Source organism: Lathyrus oleraceus, chromosome 7 (genome assembly GCF_024323335.1).
Source record: "Lathyrus oleraceus cultivar Zhongwan6 chromosome 7, CAAS_Psat_ZW6_1.0, whole genome shotgun sequence".
Taxonomy (NCBI): Eukaryota; Viridiplantae; Streptophyta; class Magnoliopsida; order Fabales; family Fabaceae; genus Lathyrus; species Lathyrus oleraceus.
Window position 1 is genome coordinate 41,453,783 of NC_066585.1, and position 20,158 is coordinate 41,473,940.

At 39.8% G+C, this 20,158-nt stretch overlaps 1 pseudogene; it reads right to left on the reverse strand.

Annotated features, from left to right (window-relative positions):
* Window positions 1-3,238: 3,238 nt before the first annotated feature.
* Window positions 3,239-20,158, reverse strand: part of LOC127101912 (pentatricopeptide repeat-containing protein At3g14730-like) — a 41,771-nt pseudogene continuing 24,851 nt past the window's right edge.

Below are 20,158 nucleotides of genomic sequence, written 5' to 3' on the forward strand. Positions count from 1 at the left end.
TCGAGTCATATTTTTGTATTTTTTAGAAATGGTGGATTTTACTCTTGGGTTAGTATCTAACTAAATAGTCAAACAAATAAAGAAATAAAACAGTACAAGATTATTATACATCGGGGGAGTGGGGTACATTTTGTCAAAATGGGGATTCAAAAATCATGAAATAATTAAATCGGGCCCAAATAACAAATAATGCAATGCATGAGTGTAAGTGCAAGAGAACCGGCTCATTGTAAGAAAGCTCAAGAGTAAGCTATGTGAGGTTGATGGCGATGCTTAAAAAAGCAATCGACTTACAAGGGTGTGGAAATGGGCTCGACATTGAATCGAGAAAAATATGATTTTTATAGTTTTAAAATGATTTTGAATGGATGATGAAATTAAAAGAAGGCAGATTTGTGTTATTAAATAATAATGGAACTATGAGTATAATAAAACATAAACATAAAAATGTTAAAAGAAATAAAATGCTACACATGGGTATTGAACCCACTCCACTCATAACCTAGAAACTACCCTCCACTAGACCATTTATCATTAGTTATTATCTTAATGCTAAATTAAATATATAAACCAAGATAGATTAAACATTAGAATAAAAACTAAGATAAAAAAAATCTGTTGGACTACCAAGAGAAGAACGAAAAATCAAACCCAGCCGCTTGGCTGTTGGGTTTTAGAGTTAATGGATTGGGAATAGTAAAAAGTGAAATCAATATTAAACATCAAAGTTAATGTCCACTTGGAAAACTAAAGGGTCACTTAAATTCTCTTAAAAAGATTTTAAACATTCCTAAGTTAAATAATAAAAAAAGAAAAATGAATGAGCTAGAGTTCACTCTTCCTCTCTCAAACTCTCCATCGCTCTCATTCTGTACCAAACCCCTCTCACGAACTCGCTTCTCTCTCACACTCTCAACAATCGCTTACCCATCGCTCAACCTCACTCAAACACGTCCTCAAGAATCTCTCTCTCGATCGCGCTTCTCTCTATCTCGCGCTTCTCTTAATCTCACGTTTCTCTTAATCGCTTCAGAATCATACAAAAAAAATCATGGCTGAAGCAAAAAAAAAAAAAAGCTCACCTCCGGCGGTGAAGACGGCAATGATGAAGCTCAAACCTCACTCAAACACGTCCTCAAGAATCTCTCTCTCGATCGCGCTTCTCTCTATCTCGCGCTTCTCTTAATCTCGCGTTTCTCTTAATCGCTTCAGAATCATACAAAAAAATCATGGCTGAAGCAAAAAAAAAAAAAAAGCTCACATCCGGCGCTGAAGACGGCAATGATGAAGCTCAAACCTCCCTCCTTCGCCTCTTCCAAATAGGTTTGGCTTTGATTTTAAGATTAGGGTTTTTCTGCTTTTCGAATTTTTTCACTTCCGCCTCCTTATCTTCGTTCTCTCACTCCTTATTTATCCCTCACGAATTAGGGTTTTCAGGTTTGGTCTGGTGGAGTTCAAAAGGGGAAATTTCCAGAAACGCTTTTTGTGCTCAGCATCGAGTTTGTCTTGTTTCATGCTACAATCCGGAAACGGTAATATGAACTCAAACTTTCTCTTTGAATTTTGTCTCTATTCCCTTTTGGGATTTTTTTCTGACTTTTAACGCTTTGGTAATTAATTGCGTTTTACTGCAGTGAAATTGGTTACAAGTGGACACATTGAAGAAGCTGAGGATTTGATGAAGGTTCCCTCGTGTTTCCAGTTATCCATCGCAAACTTTATGTATACTTGTTGTAAGTTCATGTCCTGTTGCACTTGAAATGTTTTCCTTTATCTGTTTGAATTGTGGCTCAAGTTTGGTTCATGGTATGCTCGTCTATCTTGTAGATAATAGTGCCAACAAGATCAAAACTTCCAGGCTGCAAGAATTTACTGACTGCAAATATGTATGGGAAGGTAGCTTGGGCTGAGGCTGGTACAGAACCATTGTTGAAAACCTGGGCAGTAAGATTCTGAACATACAGACGATGATCGACAGGAAGGTGAATGCTGGCCTTGATCGAGATGGACTGACGCCTCTTGAAATAGAAGGAGATACCGTTGTGGTCCTACTAGGTGAGGCGGGACGTGACTTTGGAGATATCAAGGCTTGAGATTTGACTCCAGTAAATGCTAATCCTGTTTTATCCGATGAAATGGCAGGAACAGATTTGAGAGGTCTTAGTACATGGAAGCTGTCATCAAATGATTTCACTTCGCTTCCTATTCTACCATTTTCAACAAGTGACAATAGCCTTGCAACTCAGTAGAAGTTTTCTGCAAGGGCCTACTTGCATCACCTGGTAACGACAATCTTCTAAGTGAAGATACACCAATTCCTGGAACAGAACTGAGGTAGTGAAGTGATAGGTGCTGGAAAACAGGGTTGTAATGAAATGGCTATTTTTGTGTGTATTATGCAGGTTCATGTTGGAAGTTTGTGCCTGATCTGTCTCCACAGCATGTTAACAGCATCAAAGTTTTACCGCTCTACATCAAAGTCTTCTTAACTCGGTTTCTACTAACCTGCCGGGAGGAATTTGGCCTAAGACTCAGTGTTTTCTATTTGATACTGTTTGATATTTGCTTACTTGCTGATATTACTGTGGTTAATATTATGCAGGAAGTTGAAGATCCAATGGCTTAAACTCCACCAAGTGGCACTTTGTATTGAACTCGGTTTAGTTTAAGAGAAAATTTTTGTTGCCATGCCTTGCTTTCTTCCATTATTGGTTGTATGAAGTGTTTGTAGGATAAAGCTTTCAAGCTGTCAAGATTTGTACTGTTCTGAATTATTCCTCTATGATGAATGTATCCTAAAGTTCTGCAATATATTATATGGTGAACTAATGTTGTTAGATGGTGAACCCATGCCTAAGCTTTCTTTGCAAATGCTTCTAGACCAAAGGGACACACCCATGCTCTTGCAGAACTGTTGTCAATGAATTTAAAACAGCATAGATAAAATCAGTTTGAGGATGGGTCCTGTCACCCGTTATAAATACATGCACACCATTCATGAATTCAAATCCAGCTACAACCTGGTCTCTTCTCCACATTTTATTGCCTCATTGTGTCTCTCAACTCAGATACTTCTTCGTATTGACCTACCACTCCATAAACATTTGACATTAACAAATAATTTCCACAATAACCCGGCTTAATTTCAATCACCTTACTTACTGCAATCTCAACCAAGTCTGTATCTTTGTGGATATGGCATGCTGCTAGCAAAGCCCTCAATCCGACAGGATCGGCCTTAAAAGGCAATTAAATCATAAGCCTCCATGAGTTTCCCTGCTCGACGAAGCATGTCAATCAGTGCATTCGAAACAACAACACTAAAGCCATTACCAATTTTTTGTAACAAACCCATGAACAACTCGTCCATTGTCAAAATCTCCTATCACAGAATATTTAGACAAAACACCAGTAACTGCATATTTACAAGGAATCATCCCATTCTCCCCCATACTCCTAAACATCCACAAGGCCTCTTCAAAGCGTCCAATATGCGCATACCCATTAACCATTTAATTCCAAAGCACAAAATCTCTAACATGCAACTCCTCAAACACCTCCTGTGCATCCACCACCAATCCAAATTTCAAATAAGTATCAATCAAAGCATTTCCGACAAAACAATCCAACTCCAACCCGAGTTTAAACAACAATCCATGAATCTTCTTAACCTCCAAAACCTCTGCAGAACTACCACAAGCTCGGATCACACACGGGAACATGAATTTATCAGGAACAACAATACCCAGATGGCGCATTTGCTTATAAAGACCAAACCCGTATTGTGGAAGCCGATTTGAAACGAATCCAGCAATGATTGAATTGTAAGCAAAAACATTTTTGTCATGATGGGTAGGGTAGTTGAAGACTTTAAGAGCATAACCAATGAGGGTGCACTTGGAGTATATGTTGATGAGGCCGGTGATGGCAAGTGGGGATGAAAAGAAGCCATTTTTGAGTAAATGGGAATGGTCGGTTGCCTTTGGTCATGAATGTGTGCAAAATGAACTTTAGGCCAAGTGCCAAATAAAAATAAAAATAAAAAAATGGAAAAAATTCAGGATCAAAATCGGGGTATGACACTATCCATGCATCTGAGCAAAACCATATCGAAGTTTCTTTTATAAAGCACATCTCCATTCAGGTAGAAGTTGTCAGCTAGTCTTCTCAAAGTCTTCTTATCTTTCAACGATGCCCCTGACGGGTAAATCTGATTTTGAAGGAAACATTTTATATCATAATACCATGGCTTTTCATATTTGACTTCTTCAATGACAAATATATGAGTTGGCCTATCAAGACGCATCATAGTCAAATTGGGAACCCCATTCCAAAATTTCACCAGGATCATTGAAGTTAACGTTACAAGAGCATCTGTCATCCGGTTTTCATCTCGAGGGATATGATGAAACTCAACCTTATGAAGAAAGTTGATATCCTCCTCGCATAATATTTATACGGTATCAAATCGGGTTGATTCGTCTCCCATTCACCTTTGATCTGATTCACAACCAAAGCTGAATCTCCATTGGCATCAAGATATTTAATTCAGAGATCAATGGCCTCTTCAAGCCCCATAATGCAGGCTTCATACTCAGCCATATTGTTTGTACACTTGAAGGTTAATCTAGCTGTAAACGGAAAATGAGTGCCATGAGGAGTAATAATCACTGCCCCAATTCCATTACCATATGAGTTAACAGCTCCATCAAATACCATGCCCGAACGGGAACCAGGTTCTGGCCCTTCTTCAAGCAATGGTTCATCATAATCTTTCATTTTCAAGTACAAAATCTCTTCATCTGGAAAATCATACTGCACTGACTGATAATCTTCAATAGGTTGGTGAGCCAAATGGTCAGCCAAGACACTGTTGGTGTAAGCCCTAGAGGCCAATACTTTTGGTACTTGTATCAAATTATTTATTAATAATAAAAGGCATTTTTCTTTATTATGTTTGTTTAATAAAGTCCCTAGAATAGATAGTCTGTTTAATGTATCAAGTATGACTTAATCATGAGATCACATTAAACATAAGGACACTATTCTTAAAGTATCCGTAGTCAAGATTTATTGTGAAGTGGGATAACATTAAAGCATGAAGACTATTATGTTTGTAGACTGATGATCACGTCTCATGGATCATGGATAAAGAGTTATCAAGTCTTAAACATAAGTATGAATATTAAGAGTAATATTCATACTGGATTGACCCGCTATGAGAATACTATATAGAATGTTATGCAAAGTGTCATAAGTTATTCTCATGGTGATAATGGTGTATACCACTCTTCGACCTGAAACCACTATGGACCCTAGATGTAGAGTCGAGTGCTTTATTGCTGATCCAACGTTGTCCGTAACTGGATAACCATAAAGACAATTTATGGATACTCCACGAAGCATGCTAAGGGACATGAGTGACCTAGATGGAATTTGCCCATCCTGCGTAACAGGATAAATGTCTATGGGCCCAATATTGAACTGGACAAGGATGACACGGTCTATGCCTTGTGTTCAATATAGACATAAGGGCAAAAGGGTAATTATACACATAATTATTATCGCAGAAGGATTTGTCAAATCACATGACATTTTCGTGTCTTGGGTAGCAGTGATGTGTTGCTAGATACCGCTCACTGTTTATTATGTTAAATGCGTGATTTAATATAATTTCCAACGTCGCGAAAACCTACAGGGTCACACACAAAGGATGGATTGATGAGAAATAGAGTAACTAAGGAACACCGTAAGGTACGGTGCATTTAAGTGGAATACGAAATATGGTAAGGTACCACACGCTTAAGTGATTTTGGGCATATTATAAGATATGGGCCAAAATACACTTAAGTGGGCTTTTAGCTTGAAGCCCACACAAGTGGTTCTATAAATAGAACCCTTGGGTAGAAGCATTGTCACTCTTGCATTCCGTTTCTCTCTCTCTCAATCAAAGCCTTCATTCGTAACAGCTAGCACTGAGATTGAAGGAATCCGTTCGTGTGGACTGAGTAGAGACGTTGTCATCGTTCAACGTTCGTGATCGCCACAAGAGGTAACGATTCTATTACTGATCATGCCCATTCGTAAGGATCACTAAATGGAGAAATTCTTAAATTCCGCTGCGCCTTGGATGGCAATTCTCCTTCAGTGGTATCAGAGCCACTTACGAAACCATGAATCTGATAACTGTTTATTTTTCTGTATTAATACGATTAAAACAGAATGAATCAAAGATTAAATTGAGATCGATCAAATTATATATATGATATAAGTAATCCTGAAGCAAAATACATTATATATGATATAGTGTTCTTGTTTCGTTCATTCAAACACTCAATGGTTGTTTTCCTTTGAGCGATCAATGGTCGTTTGCTTCTTGATCCGACATTAGTATGGTGAAGCAATGACATGTTGATTAATCATACTGAATCAACAATCGAGATGTGTTTGACGGTCTGAAATTGGTGCATCAGGGTTAGTGACGGCACAAGGGTTGTGTTGTCAGAGAGTTATGTGATTGGGGTTATGACTGCACAAGAGTTGTGCTTTCTAACAAATTTTCGTACAATATTAACCGGTTAACGCATATGGTTAACCGGTTAACGCAAGACGGAATACTGTTTTCTAAAAGATTTTCAAACAGTGTTAACCGGTTAACGTATATGGTTAACCGGTTAAAGCGAAATGGAATACAACTTTCTAACAGTTTTTCAACAGTGTTAACCGGTTAACGTATTTGGTTAACCGGTTAACGCAAAACAGAATACAAATTATGAACATATTTTCAAACAGTGTTAACCGGTTAATGTAACACCCCGATAAAATAAGATAATTATTTAATTTAAGTTAATAATATATTTATTAATTTAATTAAATAATTGGAACATTTTTATTGGAATTATTATTATTGGATTATTTTATCATTATTTTTATTGGAATAAAAGTTGGAATTAGAAAAGGTCCCATTTGGTAAAAAGAGAGTTTTCACGTGAATACAGAAAAACGACTCTAAAGTGGAAAAGGGAAAAGGGCAAAGAGCCAGAGAACAAGGGTTGAAGAGAGGAAAAGCTTAAAGCTCAGAGATTTGCCGGATTAACTCAGGTAAGGGGGGTTTATCGTCGATTAATGGGTATTATGGGATAACATGTAGTGGATAGTGATAGGCCATTGATTTGACTCTAATTGGAATGATGCATGATGAAATTGTGAACTTTTGGATGAACGAAATTGGATTTTGATTGAAAGGAATTCGTAGGAATTAGATGTAAAAATGTTAGAATTGGTGAAATTGAATAGGGTATGATTCGTGTTAGATGATATGAACGATTTATGTGCAAAAATTGGATTGTAGGAGGTTGGAATTGGGAGATCTCGTAGCAGAGAAGACCATAGCAGATCTGGAAATCTGGTTTCTGGTCATACGCGTATGGCATTAGGCAATACGCGTATGAGATGGTCTGGTACGCGTATGGCACTAGGCAATACGCGTATGGATGAGGAAGATGATGTTTTGAACGTGGTTTGGTCTCTGTTGGTACGCGTATGGGGAAGTGGTACGCGTAGCATACGCGTATGAGATAGGTGGTACGCGTATGGGGTTTGGCTGAGAAATGGGCCATACGCGTATGGGACTAGGCAATACGCGTATGGGCAGGATTGTGATTTTTCTGTGCTGATTGTTGTGCAGTTTTTGGTTGTTCAGCTGAGTAATGTAATTTAGCTGATGTATGATAGAGTAGGGATCATTTCCCGTTGTTTTGAGTAGTATAGGTATTAGTAGAGTGTGCTAATGCTGTGATTGATTATGTATTATGACATGATATGATTATGTGGTGAATATGTTGATGATGTATGATGATATGCATAATGTTGCGAATGTATCTATCATGTATGAAATTATGAATGGACTGTTTATGGCTTAGAGTGTGAGCATATGTCCATTGTGGATGATTGTGGATGTTGCATGACTAAGTGATTTAGCTTGCATATTGTGGCCTTTATGGTGGTAGCTAATTCCCATGGTGAGGAATTAGTGAGTTAGTATTGTGGATTGTTGTTGATGTTTGCATGCTAGGTGATTAGCGTGCATATCATAGCCCTTGGGTGGTAGCTAATTCCCATGGTGAGGAATTAGTGAGTGAGTCACTAAGTCTCAAATGAGTGGGACTAGTGAGCTTGGTAGCCGTATCTGGATTTGATCGGTGAGGTTGAACTATATGTTCACGAATAGTCGGTACCGCATGCATGGAGTCTCATTGCATAATGTATGTATGACGTATAATATGAATGGATGTATTCCAATATTATACGTGTGTTTGTGTTGGCATTGGGTATGAGTATGAACTGTGTTGATATGGAGTATGCCATTTGTGTTGATGTGCCGTTACCAAATGTGTGATATGATTAGGGTGATTAATTGTGTTATTACTTAGTGTAGCACCTCAAATTTGCACCTATCATTGTGCATACCATCTCATATTAGGTCATAACATATCATGATACATTGCATAGCATTGCATTGTCCCCAGTTGCCTCAAGAGCAAGCAAGCAAGAATTAGGTCAAACTGATCAGGAGGTCAGTCCATCAATCAAGCAAAGTTGTTTCTCACAGAGCAAAAGCCCTAGGGTTTGTCCATCAAGTTCACATGACCTGGAGGTCTTTTTGAAGTGTTCAAGTCAAGGGTGGAAGGCTCAGAGGTCAGCAGTCAATGCATAGCCAGGCAAAAACCCTAGAAAGTCAACAATCAGTCAAAGCAGTGGATGGTGGCCATTCTTGTGGAATTTGGGCACCATGACCAATAATCAAGAGTTCACACAACTTGGGACATCATTTGAAGTCAAGGTCTCAAGGAATTAGGGTTTGGAGTTCATCAGAAGTGCACAGTCAGTCCAAAACCCTAGAAAAGTCAAAGTTGGTCAACTGTGGTTGATTCTTTGGTTCTGATGGATGGAAATGGTTTGAAGGAGCTTATTCATGTCCTAATAGGCCTCATGTGTCATGGCAATCAACATCATGGAAGAATTTGAAGCCAATCAGAAAATTTCCAGAAATAGAAAGTGGACCTGTAATTTCAACTGCCAAAAATAGAAACTTCTTGATCCTCAACTTGCATCATGATACAAGCTTCAAATGAGTTTTTGCCCAACATGAAATTTGAAGGTCTTGTTCTCCCATTTTCAAAAAGTCCAAGAACTCTCAAATCCCATGTGTGGTTGTCAAGATATGATCAAATCATTTTCACCAATTTTTGAACTTCAACAAGCCATATCTCTCAAACCATAAGGCCAAATTTGGTGGGGTTTTTTCCTACAAACCACATTTTTCATCCTCTTTCCAAAAATATAAATTTCACTCATCAAAACCTTACCATTCAAAATGGCATTTTTGGACCTTTTCATTTAAATTCAAAGTTTGACCAAACTTTGACTTTTTGAATTAGGACTTTTTTCACCATTTTGCCATTTGAGATTGCTTCCATACATCATTTGTGATTTGTCTAAAGCCTTAAACCATGTTCATATCACCATTATACCACCATTTTGGACCAAAAAGCAAAGTTGACAAATTGTACAATTGGTCATTAAGTAAAAGCAAGGTACAGCAATTCTTCAGCAGACCACAAAACAGCAAATCAAATGTCCTTTTCTGCAGCATTTCACAAGCCCACTCGACCAGCATTGCACCTCCCTTGTTCACTTGTTTCCAACTTAGCAAAAATGCAATTGAGTTCATTAACACTAAACCAGTTTAGTATGTCATTAGTGGATGTTAAACAGACCATATAAAGCCTTTCTTCTGCTGAATCCAACCCTAGTTTTTGACAGCCACCAAACAGAAAAACACATATTCTCTTTCTTGCATTTTTGCATTTGAACAATTTCTGCAAAACCCTTGAAGAAACTCGAGCAAGCCTTGCATCCTTCATCATCCAGCCCATCTTGTGAAGCTTTTTGAACCACCATTTATCAACTGGAACCTTCCCTTCATGTCCTGTTCTTCAAAGCACACAACAATGGCAGTTGGAGCTGCGAGGTTTTCCAAGCATTCTTGAACCTACCTTCTTCAAGTATTCAACATTGCAAAGCACAAAGGTCATCTGTTCGAGCATAGCAACCTCAGAATACCACTGCTTCCTCCATTTCTTCACAACCAAGTAAAAATCTCGATCTCTTCATCCTTTATGCCATGATACGCTTTAGATAGATTACATGATGCTGATTCTAATGAATGTTAATTTGCTTGAAATGGTTGGTTATGCTGAGAGAAACATGGTTTTCATTTTTTATGCTTGAAGTTATGTTCCTTCGATTTGCTCATTTGTGGTGAATTCATTGAAAACCATTGCTATTTTCTCTTTATTTGAGGTATGAGGATGCTGTTAACATGTTTGATTTTAATTTCTGGGCATGTGGAATTTTAGAGTTGCATGAAGATGATGAAATGCTATGCTGCTGTTATGATGAATTTGCCAGAATTTTGCATGAATGTGTATGTGTTATGGCTGTCTAGATATGCATGAACATGACTGTACCATTCCCTTGCTGTTTACCATGCTTGGTTTGATGATGATGGACATTGGATGATGAATGCATTTTGCTGCTGTTTAAACCTAACTATGTCCAGATTTTTCTCAGGATTTTGTTTGGTTTGTTAGTTAATGTTGCATAATGATGTTGTTTAGCTGTCATGTGGTTTGCCATGACAGAATTTCGATTGATGATGATTCATGAGCATGATGAATATGCCATGCTGCTTTTTTCGAAACCCTTATACCTTTTCCAGAAATCCAGATCGTATGTTTTGGTTGCTGTTTGTTATATGCTGTATGAGCATTATGAATGTGTTTGTTAGGTGGTTGCCATGATTGTTTGATTTCGATTTGTCGATGAACCATGAAGTTGGATAATGCCATGCTGCTGTTGTTGAAACCCTGGTTTTCCTAGAAATCATGTTTTTATGAGGGTTGGCTATTGTTGTTGCTCATGTTGCATGAAGTATTTCAATGCTATGCTGGTCGAATTTTTGTGTTGCTGTTGATGCCATATACCTTGCTGCAGTTTAAAACCTTATGAGCATTGTCCTGAAATCCATGTGAAACATTGTTGTATGCTGTTGTTTGGTTGCAGTAGGCACATTACCAATACCATGCTGTTGTCTGTTTGTTTGGTCGAATGATGTTGATGTTCATGATGCCCAGCTGCATAAACCCTTAAGAAACCCTGCTGCTGTTTTGCTATCCTAATATGCCCAGATTTTCCATGGTTAATGTTTTGTTGTTGTTGGTTAATACTGCATGATGATGACGTTTCATGGCCCTGATTATTGGTTGATTGCTGTGTTCATGTGCTGTTGCTTTGATGATGAAGCATGATGATGAATATACTATGCTGCTGTTTTGAACTTGCTCATAAAATCCACATGTCGGTGTTTGTTGTATTTGGTCATGGATGTTGGTTTGTTGTATGATCATTGTTACATGTTGCTGTGCATTTGTTGTTGGTTTTGATTGATTGATGAAGCTGAACATGATACCATGAGAAAATGGTGTTAGAAACCCTAAGGGTTTATATGAAAACTCAGAATTTTGAACCATTGGCCAAATTACTGTTCCATTGGCTGGGAGCCAATCAGAACATTTCGTTTTGCCTTGCCAAAACGCAGAGTTTTAATTAGTGAGCTCAGAATTACACAAATGCCACGGTTGACCTTGGTTTGACCCCATATGCCATGCTTATTTGCTCATGCTTCATCCAAATGTTCATCAACTTCCATAATTCATTTCTAATTCATTTTAACTCCAAAAATTGTGGGATTTTTTGCATTAAACTCATGAATGTGTCCTCTATTTTATGGTGAATTTTAATTAATTTTTCAGTGGCTGGATTTTAAATGATAATTGTTTTTCCAATATGTATGCATAAATGATACATTGTGCCATTTCAATTGTGAAATACTCATGTTGCATCCAATGAGCTTGAAATTTTTTGTGGAGAAAATAGTCACATTGATCTTCACTTCCATATAAAGTTTGTGGATTTCCCATTTGTGGTTTGCTGGATATGGTTTTTTTGAAGTTATGTGTCACATTTGGTGTCATACCATGATCATGCATTTTCCCTAATTTTGTTCACATGCTTCCTTGCATCCAATTGACCCCATTTTTTGCATGAATGATCCTTTGTATGTCTATTTCATGTATGAATTTTCTTGGAATTAATCTTGCTGTTTTCCATTTGATTGTGAATTTTCTTCCATGCTTGGTCATTTGTTGACTTTTTGTGCTATACATTGCCAAATCTTTTGGGAAATTCTCATAACATATCACATGATCATGCAATTTCATATGTGATAACTAGACATCTCAAGCTTTGCATTGGTGTTAATCTCATTCATTTCTCATCTGTTTTCAATTTGATATGATTTTTTGAAGTTGACCCATGCTTGTTGACTTTCTTTGTACATGCTTGAACTTGGTTTGACTTCATGATTTTAATTGACTGCCTTCCTCTCATCCAAATGCCATGAAATTTTACATGTATACCATGTTAGATGTTAGGATTGAGTGTGATTTATTTGATGATTTTTGAAAATGTTTGGGTTGACTTTTGATGCAAGTCATTCTGTTGACTTTTGTATGCTTTCCTTTGCCTTACTTTGACTTCAAATGTTCATGAAATGATAATAATGCATGATTTGAATGTGGGCCCAATTGTGATAGCTTCTCAAATGTTTGACCTTGACTTTGGTTGACTTTTACTTGCTGCTTTGACTTTTTCTTCCATCCTTGACCCTAGGCTAGTCCTAGTGGTCTTCTGTGCTTACAATTGAGCTATTGTTTCAGGTTAAGCACCAATGCCTCAAAGACCATTCAAATTTGTTTGAGTTGAATTATATATTGTGCTAACCTTTGTTTTGTAGGTGTGACTCACATACTTGAGTCTTTGTGCCTTGCACAATTGGTCCCTCTGTGGTTGACTATTGGTTCATTTTCTTTTGATTTTGATTGTTGACTTGTTTACTAATGAGTTTGACTTTTTCAGGTACACTTTAGTTGCTTGCTTTGCTTTTAGCAATTGCTTTTGAGGTATAATTACTTCTTCTTCATGTAGTCTGGAGACCCGGTCTGTTATTTGACCGGGCAAACTGTCTGAAGTCCTCCTTAAGAGGCAATGCCTGTGTTTGTTTAAATTTGTCCCAAGCAGGAAAAGTCCTCATTTGAGGCAATTGGTGGAAGGTAGGGATAAGCAATCTATCCCCCACTATTCAGTGAGTCATCTCATTGCTCCCATTACATGGTTGAAGCACTGAGATAAAAGCCCAAGATCTAATCGAGTCAATAATGGGGAAAGAGTTCCATCTTTCTGAGCTCCCCCACTTTCTATTATTTGATGCTCTCCCTGATTAGGGATAGAAGCAATGAGGCACACCCCTCATCTCCTTTCATCTGCTTCACCTTAGCCTCTCAATGGCAAGGTTAAGAGCACACTTACCCTATTCCAGTTGGCCCTAGTGCCTAACCTTTTGCTTGAGCCTCTTGTATGCATATAGAGTGTGCTTCTTGTGATTGTGATTGCCTGTTTGCTTTGCCTCTTTAGGTGTAGCTTAGACTTGCCCTTGTGCAAGGTAGGTTGCGCTTGACTTGCTTCCTGTGCAAGTCAAGTCTGTGTGGCTTGCTTCCTGTGTGAGCCATGCTTAGAACTGTTTGGCCGAACTACGGCAACTCTGATTCTCATGTTCAGGTGAGATACGTAGGCACGAGACGCGATGTCTTGCCGAGTTTGACTAACCACTAACATCTAATTCTTTTCTCTCACCCCTGTTGTGATTGAGATATCCCCTTTCTCTTGCCCTGGTTGCAATCGAGACTTTGCTTTTTCCTGTGTCTGCTTAGGATAGGTTGGCCCTTGTGCCATTTAGCTAGAAACCTTAACTTAGGGTTGACTTTGCATGACAACATCTAGGCTCGAGTCGTAGTCTCCCTAGAGTTGTGTCTCCCTCTGTTATCTGGTTAGGCTAGATCCTTTATCCCTGCGTAGGGGAACTACATCGCCCTGATCTTCACACCAGATGAAGTATGTAGGCAGGAGATTGAGCTGATCTCTCCGGGCGCCTTTTCTTTTCTTTTGTGTTTGTTTGACAGTCGTAGGCTGAGTCCCAGACTCCCTATCTATCTGTTGTGTTGTTTAGATTCGGATGTCAATGTAAGTCCAGCGATTGGCATTTGGGCTCCACGTTTGCCTCTTTGTGTGTGTTTAGGTTCGGATGCTGACATAAGTCCAGTGATTGGCGGTCGGGCTCCACGTTTGCCTGTGCTTTGTTTGTTTGTGTGCGTGTCAGCCGAGCTACGAATGCTCTGATTCTTCTCTCGTCCGAGAAGATACGTATGCATAGGATGCGACATCCTAGCGAGCATGTTTCGTTTCCCCAGTCCGAACTACTTCGACTCTGATGTCTATGCCTGATAGACTAAGTAGGCCCAGGATACGATATCCTGCCGAGTCAGTCTCAGTCAGTCTCTTTTGTCTCTTTCAGCCAGTGTGTGTGAGTTTGAGCAGTGTTTTAGCAACCAATTTCCTTTCTAGTGTGCGTGGATCCCGTAGAATACTACGGATGCGTAGGGTGCCTAACACCTTCCCTTCGCATAACCGACTCCCGAACCCATTCTCTTTGGTCGCGAGACCATGTTCTTTCCTAGGTTTACTTCGAGCGTTTCCTTTCCCTCTTTTGGGATAAATAACGCACGGTGGCGGCTCTGTTGTTTCTTTCTTTTCCCGCCGGTTTTTCGCGCGATGCGACAGCTGGCGACTCTGCTGGGGACAAAGAGAAGTTGACCTATGCTGGTCCATCTTCCCTGAGCGAGTCTCTCCTAGCGCTCTCTAGGTTAGGATTTTGGTTGCTTTGTGCTGTTATTTATTGCATTCATTGTATATATGTGCATTTATTGTTTGCATTTATTGTGTACACTTATGTTTGCATTCATATTCATGATTCTTTCTGCCTGGCTGGTTGTCTGTTTTCTTTGTGGGATGGGAGTCAGTTGAGATGAGTTCTATACCCGAGCTCGAGTGCTCTCTAGGATAGGAGAATGGCATAGTCTTGTTGACTGGTGTGGAGTATTCCTTAGCCAGTTGACTTGCGAGACCATTCACTTGGTGGAGGTCATGTTGAACTAATAATGTCACACAAGTTATTTGTGGTTAGGCATTATTCTTTCAATCATGTGCCGCAGAAGCCAAGGACCTTAGTTTACCAAACCCATCTTGGCCTATTTTTAGGACCGTAGTGCGGAGGTCGTTCAGATGTCAGTTCTGATACGATTGTTACGCGATACTACACTCATAAGAGTTTCTCTTGAGAATATTCTTGGAATACGAGTATTCGTTCCTCCGATAATATTCGAGAGATGGAACGATGATTATGGGAACCTCTGATAGAACATGTCTGGCAGGTTAAAACCCTAGTACACTCCCTTTGGGTGGTTCTTAACCAAGACTCCATGCTCGTGACTCTCAACAAACCCGTGACTCGTGGTTGAGTCGTTCAAACATTGTTAATATCAATGGATCCCGGATCAGGTGTAAAGCCTAAATCCACCAAAGCGGCTGGTTGATATTAAGAATGTCTGAACCGGTTCATGTACCGTTAATATCAATGGAACTTGGGTGTCGATAAGGTGAAAACCTAAATCCACCAAAATGGATGATTGATATTAGGGATACAATGAGCTTTCCCACGACCTTTGCTTGGCGTGCTTTGCTTGCTCCTTGAGTGTGTTTGTCGCATTCATGCATTCATACATTCATCTGCATCCATATCATCAGAAAAAAAGAAAATTTTCAAGGAACTCAAAGGAGTTTATTTGCAAAAAATTTCAAAACATGAAAAAACCGGGAAAATTTTTTCACCTGATATATCTGATGAGATATTTTCATGTATGATCAAGATGTTTAAATATTTCAAAGTTTGCAAATAAAACCCTCGAGTTCCTTTGAAATAAAAAACAAGCATATGCATGAACACTTCATGTATCATTTGCATCAGCAGGTTCTGTTCCGGTCTCCCGTCCTGTGGTCTGACCCTGCGATCTTCATTTATTTTGAAGACGCACTTTGCCGGTATTATACCAGAGCCATCTCTGCCAGATTGATGGATCATCCTGAGCAAGAGGATTGTGAACTCAGAGAGATATTTTGCCAGACTTAGTGCTGTTGATGGATTTATTCCTAGTTAACCAATCCCGGGCTGGCATTGGCTACTATTCTGGGGCATGCAATGAGCAAGGTCTGTTCAAGAGTGGAGGATTCATCCATGACGATCAACCTGAAGAAGAGGATGCTGCTATCTTGGAAGAGGACGCAGAGGACTTGAACAATTTCATCATTCCTTGTGGTGTCTGCCACAATTGGGTCACTGTGGGCTTTCCTACAGTTGTTTTTAAGTCAGAGTAACAATCGCTTTGTTTAAAAACCCTTCTCCCATGCCAAAAGGAGAAGTGATGACATTGTTGGCAACATTTTGTGCAATGATATTTTCATTCAAATAAATTCATGTTGAACATTTGTTTTTCCATTTGTTTTCCCTTTTCACTTTTGCATGAAATTGGTGATCACAAAAAACCTTTAAAAACAAGAATAAAAGCAATCTTTTCATCTGCATAACGATTGTCTTGTTTGATTTTCAAAGTGCTGTTCATATCAAAATCTTTATGCAGGTTGTTTCTCAAACCCATTGAACATAGTGATCGGACGTCATCTCCCAATTTTGAATTCCCTGTATTCAAAGCGGACGAAGATGATGTTGAAGGGATTCCTGACGAGATTTCCTGACTTCTTGAGCAAGAAAAGAAGATCACACTCAGCTGCATCTCGAGAATCAGCAGAACAGCCAACTGGGGCATTATCAAAAAAAAAAGGGAAAAAAAGAAGGAGGAGGGTGCAAAAAAAAAAAAATCAAAATCAAAAGAAATCAAAAGAAAAAAAAAAAAAAAAAAAAAAAAAACAAAAGAAAAATAGTACCCTCAAAGTCCCAAGTTGGCTGATGCTGAATTCGATCGAAAGGAAGAGATCAACTACCATGTGTCCTGGTCAGTCGTATCAGCAGAGAGTGAAAAAGCATTCGACAAGAAGATCAAGCCTCGTGTGTTCCGAGGGACCTTGTGCTCAAGAAAGTCTTGTCTTTCGTGCCCGATTCCGGGGGCAAGTGGACTTTACAAGCTAAGAACGTCCATACGTTTTCAAGAGAGCCTTTTCAGGCAATGTTTTGACATTTACAACAATGGATGAATGAGTTCACTCGTCCTGGGAACTCCGATGCAGTCAAGAAATACTTCGCCTAAAACAAAAAAAAGAATAGCTCGCTAAGTCGAACACCCCAAAGGGCGACTGAGGCAAAAAGGAGCGTCTCGGTGGATTGAAAACCCGAAAGGGCGATCCAGGCAAAAGTTAGAGACATTAAAAAAAAAAAAAAGAGAATTTGCATCCCGCTAGATTGAACACCTCACACTGGGGCAATCTAGGCAAAAATTAGGGATTTGGCAAGTAACTGCATCTTGACAAGACTGTGCTGTACATCTGTCATCCGTCAGGGATTCTCGATTCGTCGTCGACTGAAGCTTTGAATACATCGAAAATTCAGAATGGTAGAGGAAAGGTCATTATGTTCAATGTAGCCCTCTCCAATATATATCACCGATTTCAAACTTGTACAGATCTATGGAGTCTCGCCCTTTGCAGACCACCATTCCATCACATCAATTTGAGCTTTTACCCAATTATTTGCACTCTTATTTGTTTTCAACTCAACAAACGTTTTGCATGTTTTAATTGATAAAGTATCATTGTTTTCAAAATAAACAAATTTTTCACAAAATTGTTCTTAAACAAAGTGAACATTCACAATGATGGAAGAATACTTAGGAGACCCACAGTGCTCTCCCGGGGGTGGTATGATTACCAACAGGTAAGACAATTGTTCGTATCTCGAGCATGGCTGTATCTTTGTCCTGCAGAACCTCGTATGGTCTCTCCTCAGTGAAGTTGCCCGATGCAGTGTTGTTTGAAGTTGTTCATCTTCATGTTCCCGGCAGTACAGATTCATCCTCCAAATCCTTGTTAGCTCTATGGTGGGGCATCCCCAGTAGAGTGCTGTCTGAGCCCTACCGTGGGGCATCCCCAGCAAGTTTGCCGTTTCGGACAGTATTGTGGGGCAGCTCCCCTAGCAGAGTGTTTACTGAAGACTTCAACTTTCGCCTCTCCAGCAGGCCAGTCTTCCTCTCCACCAGCCTGGGTGTTTTTCTTTGAAGATGCAGTATTTGGAGGATTGACGTCCCAGTAATCCGACATTCTCTCAGATAGATCCCCGAGCGGAGTTGTTGGCATGATGAGCCTTATCAATGCCTATGTATCCTCATCAGAGATCTGGTTGCTTCTTGGTATCCCTGATTTCCAGCACAAGTTGTTGCGGCGCATCCGCCTGTATGTTGAACTCTGTTCACCAGTTGTGACTGACGATCCCTCCGGAAGCCTCCGGTGGCCTTCCTCCCATGCAGGATAAGTGTTCCCTGATATCCCAGTCCCCAGTGGATCTTCTTGACTCTCTGGTGACTTTGGTTCTCTCTCCGGATGATTGATTCCCGGACCTGCGTGTTGAGCATGTCTGTTTGTCAACATTCATCATACATTCATCATGCATAATGCATACATGCATAATCATAGCATTCAGATACTCATGTTGCAGTTGTTGCAGTATATCCGTTGATGTTTGCCTTCTGCTATTTGTTGATACAGAATCTCTCTAGTAGATTTTCCTAGCAAATATGGGTGTGTCTGATCTCTCCATGTAGAGCCAACCCTTAAGCAGAAAGTGTCTATCCTTTCCTGCCATTTCCCCACTGAGATACGTCCTCGTGGATGACGGTTGCTTCCGTTCCCTCCCAACACACATTGGGATGGGTTTTCCCTATTGAGCTCTTTCCTCATTAGGATGAGTCTTGTTTCAGTCTGCCTTTTTGGATCGATCCTAAATTGGCTCCCCGTTGACTGTCTCTTGTGCTTCCCTGGGGCATAAATGAATAGTTGCTCACTAACCGGCACTCATTCATCTTATCCTCAGCGGATTTGTTGGCCTCTACCTACAAACCGGTAGCTGTAAGTCCTTTCTTTACGGTCTTCTACCCACTAGCTGGTAGTTGTAAATCCTTTTTTCTCACTCTGTCTCAGCAGATTGTTTGTTGGCCTCTACCTACAAACCGGTAGTTGTAAGTCCTATCTTTGTGGTTTTCTACCCACTAGCTGGTAGTTGTAAAATCCCACATTCCTCCCCTTGTTGGAGTTAACCCTTTGTGCTCATCCCGATGATGACTGGTTACGTTTCCGTGGTTTTCTGCCTACAAACCGGTAGATGTAATCCCCTCTTTGTGATATTGATATTCGTCCCCTTTGGATACTTGCCTTGATCAAGCAGTATTGTCCCCATTGGTTCTTCCCCTTCTTTTCGGATACTTGCTCCGAGTAAGCAACTTTATCCTCTTTTGATTGGTCATCTTTTGCATACCTAGTCCTGGTACCCTGATGCCTTTCTTTTCGGTCGTTTATCCATTTAACAACCTACAACCCGGTTATGGATAATCTTCCATGCGAGTGTATTATCTACGTTTTGACGGCTATAGATAATATGTCTCATGTTTTTTCCGGTATTCAGACCGAAGGAGTTTCCGACGATCAGGTCGATGTACTCATGGCACTCAGGCCAATTTTCCGGTATTCAGACCGAAGAAGTTTCCGACGATCAGGTCGATGCACTTATGTTTTTCCGGTATTCAGACCGAAGAAGTTTCCGACGATCAGGTCGATGCACTTATGTTTTTCCGGTATTCAGACCGAAGGAGTTTCCGACGATCAGGTCGATGTACTCATGGCACTCAGGCCAATTTTCCGGTATTCAGACCGAAGAAGTTTCCGACGATCAGGTCGATGCACTTATGTTTTTCCGGTATTCAGACCGAAGAAGTTTCCGACGATCAGGTCGATGCACTTATGTTTTTCCGGTATTCAGACCGAAGGAGTTTCCGACGATCAGGTCGATGTACTCATGGCACTCAGGCCAATTTTCCGGTATTCAGACCGAAGAAGTTTCCGACGATCAGGTCGATGTACTTAT